Consider the following 17,324-nt stretch of genomic DNA (forward strand, 5'->3'; position numbering starts at 1 on the left):
ATCTCTCTCTGGCAGAGCCCGGCTGCCAAATTGGAAACGTCCAGACATTGCGCCCACAGGAAAGCTGCCAGCACTGAAAGCTCTAGCTGGTTTTCACTGTCCCTTGGAACTGCATTCGCTGCCACACAGACATTCGCGCTCTGCTAAAGCATTGCTTCCTAATGGGGCAACACTCTGTATCTCTCTCTGGCAGAGCCCGGCTGCCAAATTGGAAACGCCCAGAGATTGCGCCCACAGGAAAGCTGCCAGCACTGAAAGCTCTAGCTGGTTTTCACTGTCCCTTGGAACTGCATTCGCTGCCACACAGACATTTGCGCTCTGCTAAAGCATTGCTTCGTAATGGGGCAACACTCTGTATCTCTCTCTGGCAGAGCCCGGCTGCCAAATTGGAAACGTCCAGAGATTGCGCCCACAGGAAAGCTGCCAGCACTGAAAGCTGTAGCTGGTTTTCACTGTCCCTTGGAACTGCATTCGCTGCCACACAGACATTCGCGCTCTGCTAAAGCATTGCTTCGTAATGGGGCAACACTCTGTATCTCTCTCTGGCAGAGCCCGGCTGCCAAATTGGAAACGTCCAGAGATTGCGCCCACAGGAAAGCTGCCAGCACTGAAAGCTCTAGCTGGTTTTCACTGTCCCTTGGAACTGCATTCGCTGCCACACAGACATTCGCGCTCTGCTAAAGCATTGCTTCGTAATGGGGCAACACTCTGTATCTCTCTCTGGCAGAGCCCGGCTGCCAAATTGGAAACGTCCAGAGATTGCGCCCACAGGAAAGCTGCCAGCACTGAAAGCTCTAGCTGGTTTTCACTGTCCCTTGGAACTGCATTCGCTGCCACACAGACATTCGCGCTCTGCTAAAGCATTGCTTCGTAATGGGGCAACACTCTGTATCTCTCTCTGGCAGAGCCCAGCTGCCAAATTGGAAACGTCCAGAGATTGCGCCCACAGGAAAGCTGCCAGCACTGAAAGCTCTAGCTGGTTTTCACTGTCCCTTGGAACTGCATTCGCTGCCACACAGACATTCGCGCTCTGCTAAAGCATTGCTTCGTAATGGGGCAACACTCTGTATCTCTCTCTGGCAGAGCCCGGCTGCCAAATTGGAAACGTCCAGACATTGCGCCCACAGGAAAGCTGCCAGCACTGAAAGCTCTAGCTGGTTTTCACTGTCCCTTGGAACTGCATTCGCTGCCACACAGACATTCGCGCTCTGCTAAAGCTTTGCTTCGTAATGGGGCAACGCTCTGTATCTCTCTCTGGCAGAGCCCGGCTGCCAAATTGGAAACGTCCAAAGATTGCGCCCACAGGAAAGCTGCCAGCACTGAAAGCTCTAGCTGGTGTTCACTGTCCCTTGGAACTGCATTCGCTGCCACACAGACATTCGCGCTCTGCTAAAGCATTGCTTCCTAATGGGGCAACACTCTGTATCTCTCTCTGGCAGAGCCCGGCTGCCAAATTGGAAACGTCCAGAGATTGGGCCCACAGGAAAGCTGCCAGCACTGAAAGCTCTAGCTGGTTTTCACTGTCCCTTGGAACTGCATTCGCTGCCACACAGACATTCGCGCTCTGCTAAAGCATTGCTTCGTAATGGGGCAACACTCTGTATCTCTCTCTGGCAGAGCCCGGCTGCCAAATTGGAAACGTCCAGACATTGCGCCCACAGGAAAGCTGCCAGCACTGAAAGCTCTAGCTGGTTTTCACTGTCCCTTGGAACTGCATTCGCTGCCACACAGACATTCGCGCTCTGCTAAAGCATTGCTTCGTAATGGGGCAACACTCTGTATCTCTCTCTGGCAGAGCCCGGCTGCCAAATTGGAAACGTCCAGAGATTGCGCCCACAGGAAAGCTGCCAGCACTGAAAGCTCTAGCTGGTTTTCACTGTCCCTTGGAACTGCATTCGCTGCCACACAGACATTCGCGCTCTGCTAAAGCATTGCTTCCTAATGGGGCAACACTCTGTATCTCTCTCTGGCAGAGCCCGGCTGCCAAATTGGAAACGTCCAGAGATTGCGCCCACAGGAAAGCTGCCAGCACTGAAAGCTCTAGCTGGTTTTCACTGTCCCTTGGAACTGCATTCGCTGCCACACAGACATTCGCGCTCTGCTAAAGCATTGCTTCGTAATGGGGCAACACTCTGTATCTCTCTCTGGCAGAGCCCAGCTGCCAAATTGGAAACGTCCAGAGATTGCGCCCACAGGAAAGCTGCCAGCACTGAAAGCTCTAGCTGGTTTTCACTGTCCCTTGGAACTGCATTCGCTGCCACACAGACATTCGCGCTCTGCTAAAGCATTGCTTCCTAATGGGGCAACACTCTGTATCTCTCTCTGGCAGAGCCCGGCTGCCAAATTGGAAACGTCCAGAGATTGGGCCCACAGGAAAGCTGCCAGCACTGAAAGCTCTAGCTGGTTTTCACTGTCCCTTGGAACTGCATTCGCTGCCACACAGACATTCGCGCTCTGCTAAAGCATTGCTTCGTAATGGGGCAACACTCTGTATCTCTCTCTGGCAGAGCCCGGCTGCCAAATTGGAAACGTCCAGACATTGCGCCCACAGGAAAGCTGCCAGCACTGAAAGCTCTAGCTGGTTTTCACTGTCCCTTGGAACTGCATTCGCTGCCACACAGACATTCGCGCTCTGCTAAAGCATTGCTTCCTAATGGGGCAACACTCTGTATCTCTCTCTGGCAGAGCCCGGCTGCCAAATTGGAAACGTCCAGAGATTGCGCCCACAGGAAAGCTGCCAGCACTGAAAGCTCTAGCTGGTTTTCACTGTCCCTTGGAACTGCATTCGCTGCCACACAGACATTCGCGCTCTGCTAAAGCATTGCTTCGTAATGGGGCAACACTCTGTATCTCTCTCTGGCAGAGCCCGGCTGCCGAATTGGAAACGTCCAGAGATTGCGCCCACAGGAAAGCTGCCAGCACTGAAAGCTCTAGCTGGTTTTCACTGTCCCTTGGAACTGCATTCGCTGCCACACAGACATTCGCGCTCAGCCATAGCATTGCTTCCTAATGGGGCAACACTCTGTATCTCTCTCTGGCAGAGCCCGGCTGCCAAATTGGAAACGTCCAGAGATTGCGCCCACAGGAAAGCTGCCAGCACTGAAAGCTCTAGCTGGTTTTCACTGTCCCTTGGAACTGCATTCGCTGCCACACAGACATTCGCGCTCTGCTAAAGCATTGCTTCCTAATGGGGCAACACTCTGTATCTCTCTCTGGCAGAGCCCGGCTGCCAAATTGGAAACGTCCAGAGATTGCGCCCACAGGAAAGCTGCCAGCACTGAAAGCTCTAGCTGGTTTTCACTGTCCCTTGGAACTGCATTCGCTGCCACACAGACATTCGCGCTCTGCTAAAGCATTGCTTCCTAATGGGGCAACACTCTGTATCTCTCTCTGGCAGAGCCCGGCTGCCAAATTGGAAACGTCCAGACATTGCGCCCACAGGAAAGCTGCCAGCACTGAAAGCTCTAGCTGGTTTTCACTGTCCCTTGGAACTGCATTCGCTGCCACACAGACATTCGCGCTCTGCTAAAGCATTGCTTCGTAATGGGGCAACACTCTGTATCTCTCTCTGGCAGAGCCCGGCTGCCAAATTGGAAACGTCCAGAGATTGCGCCCACAGGAAAGCTGCCAGCACTGAAAGCTGTAGCTGGTTTTCACTGTCCCTTGGAACTGCATTCGCTGCCACACAGACATTCGCGCTCTGCTAAAGCATTGCTTCGTAATGGGGCAACACTCTGTATCTCTCTCTGGCAGAGCCCGGCTGCCAAATTGGAAACGTCCAGAGATTGCGCCCACAGGAAAGCTGCCAGCACTGAAAGCTCTAGCTGGTTTTCACTGTCCGTTGGAACTGCATTCGCTGCCACACAGACATTCGCGCTCTGCTAAAGCATTGCTTCCTAATGGGGCAACACTCTGTATCTCTCTCTGGCAGAGCCCGGCTGCCAAATTGGAAACGTCCAGAGATTGCGCCCACAGGAAAGCTGCCAGCACTGAAAGCTCTAGCTGGTTTTCACTGTCCCTTGGAACTGCATTCGCTGCCACACAGACATTTGCGCTCTGCTAAAGCATTGCTTCGTAATGGGGCAACACTCTGTATCTCTCTCTGGCAGAGCCCGGCTGCCAAATTGGAAACGTCCAGACATTGCGCCCACAGGAAAGCTGCCAGCACTGAAAGCTCTAGCTGGTTTTCACTGTCCCTTGGAACTGCATTCGCTGCCACACAGACATTCGCGCTCTGCTAAAGCATTGCTTCCTAATGGGGCAACACTCTGTATCTCTCTCTGGCAGAGCCCGGCTGCCAAATTGGAAACGTCCAGACATTGCGCCCACAGGAAAGCTGCCAGCACTGAAAGCTCTAGCTGGTTTTCACTGTCCCTTGGAACTGCATTCGCTGCCACACAGACATTCGCGCTCTGCTAAAGCATTGCTTCCTAATGGGGCAACACTCTGTATCTCTCTCTGGCAGAGCCCGGCTGCCAAATTGGAAACGTCCAGAGATTGGGCCCACAGGAAAGCTGCCAGCACTGAAAGCTCTAGCTGGTTTTCACTGTCCCTTGGAACTGCATTCGCTGCCACACAGACATTTGCGCTCTGCTAAAGCATTGCTTCGTAATGGGGCAACACTCTGTATCTCTCTCTGGCAGAGCCCGGCTGCCAAATTGGAAACGTCCAGACATTGCGCCCACAGGAAAGCTGCCAGCACTGAAAGCTCTAGCTGGTTTTCACTGTCCCTTGGAACTGCATTCGCTGCCACACAGACATTCGCGCTCTGCTAAAGCATTGCTTCCTAATGGGGCAACACTCTGTATCTCTCTCTGGCAGAGCCCGGCTGCCAAATTGGAAACGTCCAGAGATTGCGCCCACAGGAAAGCTGCCAGCACTGAAAGCTCTAGCTGGTTTTCACTGTCCCTTGGAACTGCATTCGCTGCCACACAGACATTCGCGCTCTGCTAAAGCATTGCTTCCTAATGGGGCAACACTCTGTATCTCTCTCTGGCAGAGCCCGGCTGCCAAATTGGAAACGTCCAGACATTGCGCCCACAGGAAAGCTGCCAGCACTGAAAGCTCTAGCTGGTTTTCACTGTCCCTTGGAACTGCATTCGCTGCCACACAGACATTTGCGCTCTGCTAAAGCATTGCTTCGTAATGGGGCAACACTCTGTATCTCTCTCTGGCAGAGCCCGGCTGCCAAATTGGAAACGTCCAGAGATTGCGCCCACAGGAAAGCTGCCAGCACTGAAAGCTCTAGCTGGTTTTCACTGTCCCTTGGAACTGCATTCGCTGCCACACAGACATTCGCGCTCTGCTAAAGCATTGCTTCCTAATGGGGCAACACTCTGTATCTCTCTCTGGCAGAGCCCGGCTGCCAAATTGGAAACGTCCAGACATTGCGCCCACAGGAAAGCTGCCAGCACTGAAAGCTCTAGCTGGTTTTCACTGTCCCTTGGAACTGCATTCGCTGCCACACAGACATTCGCGCTCTGCTAAAGCATTGCTTCGTAATGGGGCAACACTCTGTATCTCTCTCTGGCAGAGCCCGGCTGCCAAATTGGAAACGTCCAGACATTGCGCCCACAGGAAAGCTGCCAGCACTGAAAGCTCTAGCTGGTTTTCACTGTCCCTTGGAACTGCATTCGCTGCCACACAGACATTCGCGCTCAGCTATAGCATTGCTTGGTAAGGGGGCAACACTCTGTATCTATCTCTGGCAGAGCCCGGCTGCCAAATTGGAAACGTCCAGAGATTGCGCCCACAGGAAAGCTGCCAGCACTGAAAGCTCTAGCTGGTTTTCACTGTCCCTTGGAACTGCATTCGCTGCCACACAGACATTCGCGCTCTGCTAAAGCATTGCTTCGTAATGGGGCAATACTCTGTACCTCTCTCTGGCAGAGCCCGGCTGCCAAATTGGAAACGTCCAGAGATTGCGCCCACAGGAAAGCTGCCAGCACTGAAAGCTCTAGCTGGTTTTCACTGTCCCTTGGAACTGCATTCGCTGCCACACAGACATTCGCGCTCTGCTAAAGCATTGCTTCCTAATGGGGCAACACTCTGTATCTCTCTCTGGCAGAGCCCGGCTGCCAAATTGGAAACGCCCAGAGATTGCGCCCACAGGAAAGCTGCCAGCACTGAAAGCTCTAGCTGGTTTTCACTGTCCCTTGGAACTGCATTCGCTGCCACACAGACATTCGCGCTCTGCTAAAGCATTGCTTCGTAATGGGGCAACACTCTGTATCTCTCTCTGGCAGAGCCCGGCTGCCAAATTGGAAACGTCCAGAGATTGCGCCCACAGGAAAGCTGCCAGCACTGAAAGCTCTAGCTGGTTTTCACTGTCCCTTGGAACTGCATTCGCTGCCACACAGACATTCGCGCTCAGCCATAGCATTGCTTGGTAAGGGGGCAACACTCTGTATCTCTCTCTGGCAGAGCCCGGCTGCCAAATTGGAAACGTCCAGAGATTGCGCCCACAGGAAAGCTGCCAGCACTGAAAGCTGTAGCTGGTTTTCACTGTCCCTTGGAACTGCATTCGCTGCCACACAGACATTCGCGCTCTGCTAAAGCATTGCTTCCTAATGGGGCAACACTCTGTATCTCTCTCTGGCAGAGCCCGGCTGCCAAATTGGAAACGTCCAGAGATTGCGCCCACAGGAAAGCTGCCAGCACTGAAAGCTCTAGCTGGTTTTCACTGTCCCTTGGAACTGCATTCGCTGCCACACAGACATTCGCGCTCTGCTAAAGCATTGCTTCGTAATGGGGCAACACTCTGTATCTCTCTCTGGCAGAGCCCGGCTGCCAAATTGGAAACGTTCAGACATTGCGCCCACAGGAAAGCTGCCAGCACTGAAAGCTCTAGCTGGTTTTCACTGTCCCTTGGAACTGCATTCGCTGCCACACAGACATTCGCGCTCTGCTAAAGCATTGCTTCGTAATGGGGCAACACTCTGTATCTCTCTCTGGCAGAGCCCGGCTGCCAAATTGGAAACGCCCAGACATTGCGCCCACAGGAAAGCTGCCAGCACTGAAAGCTCTAGCTGGTTTTCACTGTCCCTTGGAACTGCATTCGCTGCCACACAGACATTCGCGCTCTGCTAAAGCATTGCTTCGTAATGGGACAACACTCTGTATCTCTCTCTGGCAGAGCCCGGCTGCCAAATTGGAAACGTCCAGAGATTGCGCCCACAGGAAAGCTGCCAGCACTGAAAGCTCTAGCTGGTTTTCACTGTCCCTTGGAACTGCATTCGCTGCCACACAGACATTCGCGCTCTGCTAAAGCATTGCTTCCTAATGGGGCAACACTCTGTATCTCTCTCTGGCAGAGCCCGGCTGCCAAATTGGAAACGTTCAGACATTGCGCCCACAGGAAAGCTGCCAGCACTGAAAGCTCTAGCTGGTTTTCACTGTCCCTTGGAACTGCATTCGCTGCCACACAGACATTCGCGCTCTGCTAAAGCATTGCTTCGTAATGGGGCAACACTCTGTATCTCTCTCTGGCAGAGCCCGGCTGCCAAATTGGAAACGTGCAGAGATTGCGCCCACAGGAAAGCTGCCAGCACTGAAAGCTCTAGCTGGTTTTCACTGTCCCTTGGAACTGCATTGGCTGCCACACAGATATTTGCGCTCTGCTAAAACATTGCTTCGTAATGGGGCAACACACTGTATCTCTCTCTGGCAGAGCCCGGCTGCCAAATTGGAAACGTCCAGAGATTGCGCCCACAGGAAAGCTGCCAGCACTGAAAGCTCTAGCTGGTTTTCACTGTCCCTTGGAACTGCATTCGCTGCCACACAGACGTTCGCGCTCTGCTAAAGCATTGCTTCGTAATGGGGCAACACTCTGTAACTCTCTCTGGCAGAGCCCGGCTGCCAAATTGGAAACGTCCAGAGATTGCGCCCACAGGAAAGCTGCCAGCACTGAAAGCTCTAGCTGGTTTTCACTGTCCCTTGGAACTGCATTCGCTGCCACACAGACATTTGCGCTCTGCTAAAGCATTGCTTTGTAATGGGGCAACACTCTGTATCTCTCTCTGGCAGAGCCCGGCTGCCAAATTGGAAACGTCCAGAGATTGCGCCCACAGGAAAGCTGCCAGCACTGAAAGCTCTAGCTGGTTTTCACTGTCCCTTGGAAGTGCATTCGCAGCCACACAGACATTCGCGCTCTGCTCAAGCTTAACTTGGTAATTGGGCAACACTCTGTATCTCTCTCTGGCAGAGCCCGGCTGCCAAATTGGAAACGTCCAGAGATTGCGCCTACAGGAAAGCTGCCAGCACTGAAAGCTCTAGCTGGTTTTCACTGTCCCTTGGAACTGCATTCGCTGCCACACAGACATTCGCGCTCTGCTAAAGCATTGCTTCGTAATGGGGCAACACTCTGTATCTCTCTCTGGCAGAGCCCGACTGCCAAATTGGAAACGTCCAGAGATTGTGCCCACAGGAAAGCTGCCAGCACTGAAAGCTCTAGCTGGTTTTCACTGTCCCTTGGAACTGCATTCGCTGCCACACAGACATTCGCGCTCCGGTAAAGCATTGCTTCCTAATGGGGCAACACTCTGTATCTCTCTGTGGCAGAGCCCGGCTGCCAAACTGGAAACGTCCAGAGATTGCGCCCACAGGAAAGCTGCCAGCACTGAAAGCTGTAGCTGGTTTTCACTGTCCCTTGGAACTGCATTCGCTGCCACACAGACATTCACGCACTGCTAAAGCTTAACTTGGTAAATGGGCAACACTCTGTATCTCTCTCTGGCAGAGCCCGGCTGCCAAATTGGAAACGCCCAGACATTGCGCCCACAGGAAAGCTGCCAGCACTGAAAGCTCTAGCTGGTTTTCACTGTCCCTTGGAACTGCATTCGCTGCCACACAGACGTTCGCGCTCTGCTAAAGCATTGCTTCGTAATGGGGCAACACTCTGTAACTCTCTCTGGCAGAGCCCGGCTGCCAAATTGGAAACGTCCAGAGATTGCGCCCACAGGAAAGCTGCCAGCACTGAAAGCTCTAGCTGGTTTTCACTGTCCCTTGGAACTGCATTCGCTGCCACACAGACATTTGCGCTCTGCTAAAGCATTGCTTTGTAATGGGGCAACACTCTGTATCTCTCTCTGGCAGAGCCCGGCTGCCAAATTGGAAACGTCCAGAGATTGCGCCCACAGGAAAGCTGCCAGCACTGAAAGCTCTAGCTGGTTTTCACTGTCCCTTGGAAGTGCATTCGCAGCCACACAGACATTCGCGCTTTGCTCAAGCTTAACTTGGTAATTGGGCAACACTCTGTATCTCTCTCTGGCAGAGCCCGGCTGCCAAATTGGAAACGTCCAGAGATTGCGCCTACAGGAAAGCTGCCAGCACTGAAAGCTCTAGCTGGTTTTCACTGTCCCTTGGAACTGCATTCGCTGCCACACAGACATTCGCGCTCCGGTAAAGCATTGCTTCGTAATGGGGCAACACTCTGTATCTCTCTCTGGCAGAGCCCGACTGCCAAATTGGAAACGTCCAGAGATTGTGCCCACAGGAAAGCTGCCAGCACTGAAAGCTCTAGCTGGTTTTCACTGTCCCTTGGAACTGCATTCGCTGCCACACAGACATTCGCGCTCCGGTAAAGCATTGCTTCCTAATGGGGCAACACTCTGTATCTCTCTGTGGCAGAGCCCGGCTGCCAAACTGGAAACGTCCAGAGATTGCGCCCACAGGAAAGCTGCCAGCACTGAAAGCTGTAGCTGGTTTTCACTGTCCCTTGGAACTGCATTCGCTGCCACACAGACATTCACGCACTGCTAAAGCTTAACTTGGTAAATGGGCAACACTCTGTATCTCTCTCTGGCAGAGCCCGGCTGCCAAATTGGAAACGCCCAGACATTGCGCCCACAGGAAAGCTGCCAGCACTGAAAGCTCTAGCTGGTTTTCACTGTCCCTTGGAACTGCATTCGCTGCCACACAGACATTCGCGCTCTGCTAAAGCATTGCTTCGTAATGGGACAACACTCTGTATCTCTCTCTGGCAGAGCCCGGCTGCCAAATTGGAAACGTCCAGAGATTGCGCCCACAGGAAAGCTGCCAGCACTGAAAGCTCTAGCTGGTTTTCACTGTCCCTTGGAACTGCATTCGCTGCCACACAGACATTCGCGCTCTGCTAAAGCATTGCTTCCTAATGGGGCAACACTCTGTATCTCTCTCTGGCAGAGCCCGGCTGCCAAATTGGAAACGTTCAGACATTGCGCCCACAGGAAAGCTGCCAGCACTGAAAGCTCTAGCTGGTTTTCACTGTCCCTTGGAACTGCATTCGCTGCCACACAGACATTCGCGCTCTGCTAAAGCATTGCTTCGTAATGGGGCAACACTCTGTATCTCTCTCTGGCAGAGCCCGGCTGCCAAATTGGAAACGTGCAGAGATTGCGCCCACAGGAAAGCTGCCAGCACTGAAAGCTCTAGCTGGTTTTCACTGTCCCTTGGAACTGCATTGGCTGCCACACAGACATTTGCGCTCTGCTAAAACATTGCTTCGTAATGGGGCAACACTCTGTATCTCTCTCTGGCAGAGCCCGGCTGCCAAATTGGAAACGTCCAGAGATTGCGCCCACAGGAAAGCTGCCAGCACTGAAAGCTCTAGCTGGTTTTCACTGTCCCTTGGAACTGCATTCGCTGCCACACAGACGTTCGCGCTCTGCTAAAGCATTGCTTCGTAATGGGGCAACAGTCTGTAACTCTCTCTGGCAGAGCCCGGCTGCCAAATTGGAAACGTCCAGAGATTGCGCCCACAGGAAAGCTGCCAGCACTGAAAGCTCTAGCTGGTTTTCACTGTCCCTTGGAACTGCATTCGCTGCCACACAGACATTTGCGCTCTGCTAAAGCATTGCTTTGTAATGGGGCAACACTCTGTATCTCTCTCTGGCAGAGCCCGGCTGCCAAATTGGAAACGTCCAGAGATTGCGCCCACAGGAAAGCTGCCAGCACTGAAAGCTCTAGCTGGTTTTCACTGTCCCTTGGAACTGCATTCGCTGCCACACAGACATTTGCGCTCTGCTAAAGCATTGCTTTGTAATGGGGCAACACTCTGTATCTCTCTCTGGCAGAGCCCGGCTGCCAAATTGGAAACGCCCAGAGATTGCGCCCACAGGAAAGCTGCCAGCACTGAAAGCTCTAGCTGGTTTTCACTGTCCCTTGGAACTGCATTCGCTGCCACACAGACATTCGCGCTCTGCTAAAGCATTGCTTCGTAATGGGGCAACACTCTGTATCTCTCTCTGGCAGAGCCCGACTGCCAAATTGGAAACGTCCAGAGATTGTGCCCACAGGAAAGCTGCCAGCACTGAAAGCTCTAGCTGGTTTTCACTGTCCCTTGGAACTGCATTCGCTGCCACACAGACATTCGCGCTCCGGTAAAGCATTGCTTCCTAATGGGGCAACACTCTGTATCTCTCTGTGGCAGAGCCCGGCTGCCAAACTGGAAACGTCCAGAGATTGCGCCCACAGGAAAGCTGCCAGCACTGAAAGCTGTAGCTGGTTTTCACTGTCCCTTGGAACTGCATTCGCTGCCACACAGACATTCACGCACTGCTAAAGCTTAACTTGGTAAATGGGCAACACTCTGTATCTCTCTCTGGCAGAGCCCGGCTGCCAAATTGGAAACGTCCAGTGATTGCGCCTACAGGAAAGCTGCCAGCACTGAAAGCTCTAGCTGGTTTTCACTGTCCCTTGGAACTGCATTCGCTGCCACACAGACATTCACGCTCTGCTAAAGCATTGCTTCGTAATGGGGCAACACTCTGTATCTCTCTCTGGCAGAGCCCGGCTGCCAAATTGGAAACGTCCAGAGATTGCGCCCACAGGAAAGCTGCCAGCACTGAAAGCTCTAGCTGGTTTTCACTGTCCCTTGGAACTGCATTCGCTGCCACACAGACATTCGCGCTCTGCTAAAGCATTGCTTCGTAATGGGGCAACACTCTGTATCTCTCTGTGGCAGAGCCCGGCTGCCAAATTGGAAACGTCCAGAGATTGCGCCCACAGGAAAGCTGCCAGCACTGAAAGCTCTAGCTGGTTTTCACTGTCCCTTGGAACTGCATTCGCTGCCACACAGACATTCGCGCTCAGCCATAGCATTGCTTGGTAAGGGGGCAACATTCTGTATCTCTCTCTGGCAGAGCCCGGCTGCCAAATTGGAAACGTCCAGAGATTGCGCCCACAGGAAAGCTGCCAGCACTGAAAGCTCTAGCTGGTTTTCACTGTCCCTTGGAACTGCATTCGCTGCCACACAGACATTCGCGCTCTGCTAAAGCATTGCTTCCTAATGGGGCAACACTCTGTATCTCTCTGTGGCAGAGCCCGGCTGCCAAATTGGAAACGTCCAGAGATTGCGCCCACAGGAAAGCTGCCAGCACTGAAAGCTCTAGCTGGTTTTCACTGTCCCTTGGAACTGCATTCGCTGCCACACAGACATTCGCGCTCAGCCATAGCATTGCTTGGTAAGGGGGCAACATTCTGTATCTCTCTCTGGCAGAGCCCGGCTGCCAAATTGGAAACGTCCAGAGATTGCGCCCACAGGAAAGCTGCCAGCACTGAAAGCTCTAGCTGGTTTTCACTGTCCCTTGGAACTGCATTCGCTGCCACACAGACATTCGCGCTCTGCTAAAGCATTGCTTCGTAATGGGGCAACACTCTGTATCTCTCTCTGGCAGAGCCCGGCTGCCAAATTGGAAACGCCCAGACATTGCGCCCACAGGAAAGCTGCCAGCACTGAAAGCTCTAGCTGGTTTTCACTGTCCCTTGGAACTGCATTCGCTGCCACACAGACATTCGCGCTCTGCTAAAGCATTGCTTCGTAATGGGACAACACTCTGTATCTCTCTCTGGCAGAGCCCGGCTGCCAAATTGGAAACGTCCAGAGATTGCGCCCACAGGAAAGCTGCCAGCACTGAAAGCTCTAGCTGGTTTTCACTGTCCCTTGGAACTGCATTCGCTGCCACACAGACATTCGCGCTCTGCTAAAGCATTGCTTCCTAATGGGGCAACACTCTGTATCTCTCTCTGGCAGAGCCCGGCTGCCAAAGTGGAAACGTTCAGACATTGCGCCCACAGGAAAGCTGCCAGCACTGAAAGCTCTAGCTGGTTTTCACTGTCCCTTGGAACTGCATTCGCTGCCACACAGACATTCGCGCTCTGCTAAAGCATTGCTTCGTAATGGGGCAACACTCTGTATCTCTCTCTGGCAGAGCCCGGCTGCCAAATTGGAAACGTGCAGAGATTGCGCCCACAGGAAAGCTGCCAGCACTGAAAGCTCTAGCTGGTTTTCACTGTCCCTTGGAACTGCATTGGCTGCCACACAGATATTTGCGCTCTGCTAAAACATTGCTTCGTAATGGGGCAACACACTGTATCTCTCTCTGGCAGAGCCCGGCTGCCAAATTGGAAACGTCCAGAGATTGCGCCCACAGGAAAGCTGCCAGCACTGAAAGCTCTAGCTGGTTTTCACTGTCCCTTGGAACTGCATTCGCTGCCACACAGACGTTCGCGCTCTGCTAAAGCATTGCTTCGTAATGGGGCAACACTCTGTAACTCTCTCTGGCAGACCCCGGCTGCCAAATTGGAAACGTCCAGAGATTGCGCCCACAGGAAAGCTGCCAGCACTGAAAGCTCTAGCTGGTTTTCACTGTCCCTTGGAACTGCATTCGCTGCCACACAGACATTTGCGCTCTGCTAAAGCATTGCTTTGTAATGGGGCAACACTCTGTATCTCTCTCTGGCAGAGCCCGGCTGCCAAATTGGAAACGTCCAGAGATTGCGCCCACAGGAAAGCTGCCAGCACTGAAAGCTCTAGCTGGTTTTCACTGTCCCTTGGAAGTGCATTCGCAGCCACACAGACATTCGCGCTCTGCTCAAGCTTAACTTGGTAATTGGGCAACACTCTGTATCTCTCTCTGGCAGAGCCCGGCTGCCAAATTGGAAACGTCCAGAGATTGCGCCTACAGGAAAGCTGCCAGCACTGAAAGCTCTAGCTGGTTTTCACTGTCCCTTGGAACTGCATTCGCTGCCACACAGACATTCGCGCTCTGCTAAAGCATTGCTTCGTAATGGGGCAACACTCTGTATCTCTCTCTGGCAGAGCCCGACTGCCAAATTGGAAACGTCCAGAGATTGTGCCCACAGGAAAGCTGCCAGCACTGAAAGCTCTAGCTGGTTTTCACTGTCCCTTGGAACTGCATTCGCTGCCACACAGACATTCGCGCTCCGGTAAAGCATTGCTTACTAATGGGGCAACACTCTGTATCTCTCTGTGGCAGAGCCCGGCTGCCAAACTGGAAACGTCCAGAGATTGCGCCCACAGGAAAGCTGCCAGCACTGAAAGCTGTAGCTGGTTTTCACTGTCCCTTGGAACTGCATTCGCTGCCACACAGACATTCACGCACTGCTAAAGCTTAACTTGGTAAATGGGCAACACTCTGTATCTCTCTCTGGCAGAGCCCGGCTGCCAAATTGGAAACGTCCAGTGATTGCGCCTACAGGAAAGCTGCCAGCACTGAAAGCTCTAGCTGGTTTTCACTGTCCCTTGGAACTGCATTCGCTGCCACACAGACATTCACGCTCTGCTAAAGCATTGCTTCGTAATGGGGCAACACTCTGTATCTCTCTCTGGCAGAGCCCGGCTGCCAAATTGGAAACGTCCAGAGATTGCGCCCACAGGAAAGATGCCAGCACTGAAAGCTCTAGCTGGTTTTCACTGTCCCTTGGAACTGCATTCGCTGCCACACAGACATTCGCGCTCAGCCATAGCATTGCTTGGTAAGGGGGCAACATTCTGTATCTCTCTCTGGCAGAGCCCGGCTGCCAAATTGGAAACGTCCAGAGATTGCGCCCACAGGAAAGCTGCCAGCACTGAAAGCTCTAGCTGGTTTTCACTGTCCCTTGGAACTGCATTCGCTGCCACACAGACATTCGCGCTCTGCTAAAGCATTGCTTCCTAATGGGGCAACACTCTGTATCTCTCTCTGGCAGAGCCCGGCTGCCAAATTGGAAACGTCCAGAGATTGCGCCCACAGGAAAGCTGCCAGCACTGAAAGCTCTAGCTGGTTTTCACTGTCCCTTGGAACTGCATTCGCTGCCACACAGACATTCGCGCTCTGCTAAAGCATTGCTTCCTAATGGGGCAACACTCTGTATCTCTCTCTGGCAGAGCCCGGCTGCCAAATTGGAAACGTCCAGAGATTGCGCCCACAGGAAAGCTGCCAGCACTGAAAGCTCTAGCTGGTTTTCACTGTCCCTTGGAACTGCATTCGCTGCCACACAGACATTCGCGCTCTGCTAAAGCATTGCTTCGTAATGGGGCAACACTCTGTATCTCTCTCTGGCAGAGCCCGGCTGCCAAATTGGAAACGTCCAAAGATTGCGCCCACAGGAAAGCTGCCAGCACTGAAAGCTCTAGCTGGTTTTCACTGTCCCTTGGAACTGCATTCGCTGCCACACAGACATTCGCGCTCTGCTAAAGCATTGCTTCGTAATGGGACAACACTCTGTATCTCTCTCTGGCAGAGCCCGGCTGCCAAATTGGAAACGTCCAGAGATTGCGCCCACAGGAAAGCTGCCAGCACTGAAAGCTCTAGCTGGTTTTCACTGTCCCTTGGAACTGCATTCGCTGCCACACAGACATTCGCGCTCTGCTAAAGCATTGCTTCCTAATGGGGCAACACTCTGTATCTCTCTCTGGCAGAGCCCGGCTGCCAAAGTGGAAACGTTCAGACATTGCGCCCACAGGAAAGCTGCCAGCACTGAAAGCTCTAGCTGGTTTTCACTGTCCCTTGGAACTGCATTCGCTGCCACACAGACATTCGCGCTCTGCTAAAGCATTGCTTCGTAATGGGGCAACACTCTGTATCTCTCTCTGGCAGAGCCCGGCTGCCAAATTGGAAACGTGCAGAGATTGCGCCCACAGGAAAGCTGCCAGCACTGAAAGCTCTAGCTGGTTTTCACTGTCCCTTGGAACTGCATTGGCTGCCACACAGATATTTGCGCTCTGCTAAAACATTGCTTCGTAATGGGGCAACACACTGTATCTCTCTCTGGCAGAGCCCGGCTGCCAAATTGGAAACGTCCAGAGATTGCGCCCACAGGAAAGCTGCCAGCACTGAAAGCTCTAGCTGGTTTTCACTGTCCCTTGGAACTGCATTCGCTGCCACACAGACGTTCGCGCTCTGCTAAAGCATTGCTTCGTAATGGGGCAACACTCTGTAACTCTCTCTGGCAGAGCCCGGCTGCCAAATTGGAAACGTCCAGAGATTGCGCCCACAGGAAAGCTGCCAGCACTGAAAGCTCTAGCTGGTTTTCACTGTCCCTTGGAACTGCATTCGCTGCCACACAGACATTTGCGCTCTGCTAAAGCATTGCTTTGTAATGGGGCAACACTCTGTATCTCTCTCTGGCAGAGCCCGGCTGCCAAATTGGAAACGTCCAGAGATTGCGCCCACAGGAAAGCTGCCAGCACTGAAAGCTCTAGCTGGTTTTCACTGTCCCTTGGAAGTGCATTCGCAGCCACACAGACATTCGCGCTCTGCTCAAGCTTAACTTGGTAATTGGGCAACACTCTGTATCTCTCTCTGGCAGAGCCCGGCTGCCAAATTGGAAACGTCCAGAGATTGCGCCTACAGGAAAGCTGCCAGCACTGAAAGCTCTAGCTGGTTTTCACTGTCCCTTGGAACTGCATTCGCTGCCACACAGACATTCACGCTCTGCTAAAGCATTGCTTCGTAATGGGGCAACACTCTGTATCTCTCTCTGGCAGAGCCCGACTGCCAAATTGGAAACGTCCAGAGATTGCGCCTACAGGAAAGCTGCCAGCACTGAAAGCTCTAGCTGGTTTTCACTGTCCCTTGGAACTGCATTCGCTGCCACACAGACATTCGCGCTCTGCTAAAGCATTGCTTCGTAATGGGGCAACACTCTGTATCTCTCTCTGGCAGAGCCCGACTGCCAAATTGGAAACGTCCAGAGATTGTGCCCACAGGAAAGCTGCCAGCACTGAAAGCTCTAGCTGGTTTTCACTGTCCCTTGGAACTGCATTCGCTGCCACACAGACATTCGCGCTCCGGTAAAGCATTGCTTCCTAATGGGGCAACACTCTGTATCTCTCTGTGGCAGAGCCCGGCTGCCAAACTGGAAACGTCCAGAGATTGCGCCCACAGGAAAGCTGCCAGCACTGAAAGCTGTAGCTGGTTTTCACTGTCCCTTGGAACTGCATTCGCTGCCACACAGACATTCACGCACTGCTAAAGCTTAACTTGGTAAATGGGCAACACTCTGTATCTCTCTCTGGCAGAGCCCGGCTGCCAAATTGGAAACGTCCAGTGATTGCGCCTACA

The sequence above is a fragment of the Mycteria americana genome, unplaced genomic scaffold (genome assembly GCF_035582795.1).
Source record: "Mycteria americana isolate JAX WOST 10 ecotype Jacksonville Zoo and Gardens unplaced genomic scaffold, USCA_MyAme_1.0 Scaffold_87, whole genome shotgun sequence".
Lineage (NCBI taxonomy): Eukaryota > Metazoa > Chordata > Aves > Ciconiiformes > Ciconiidae > Mycteria > Mycteria americana.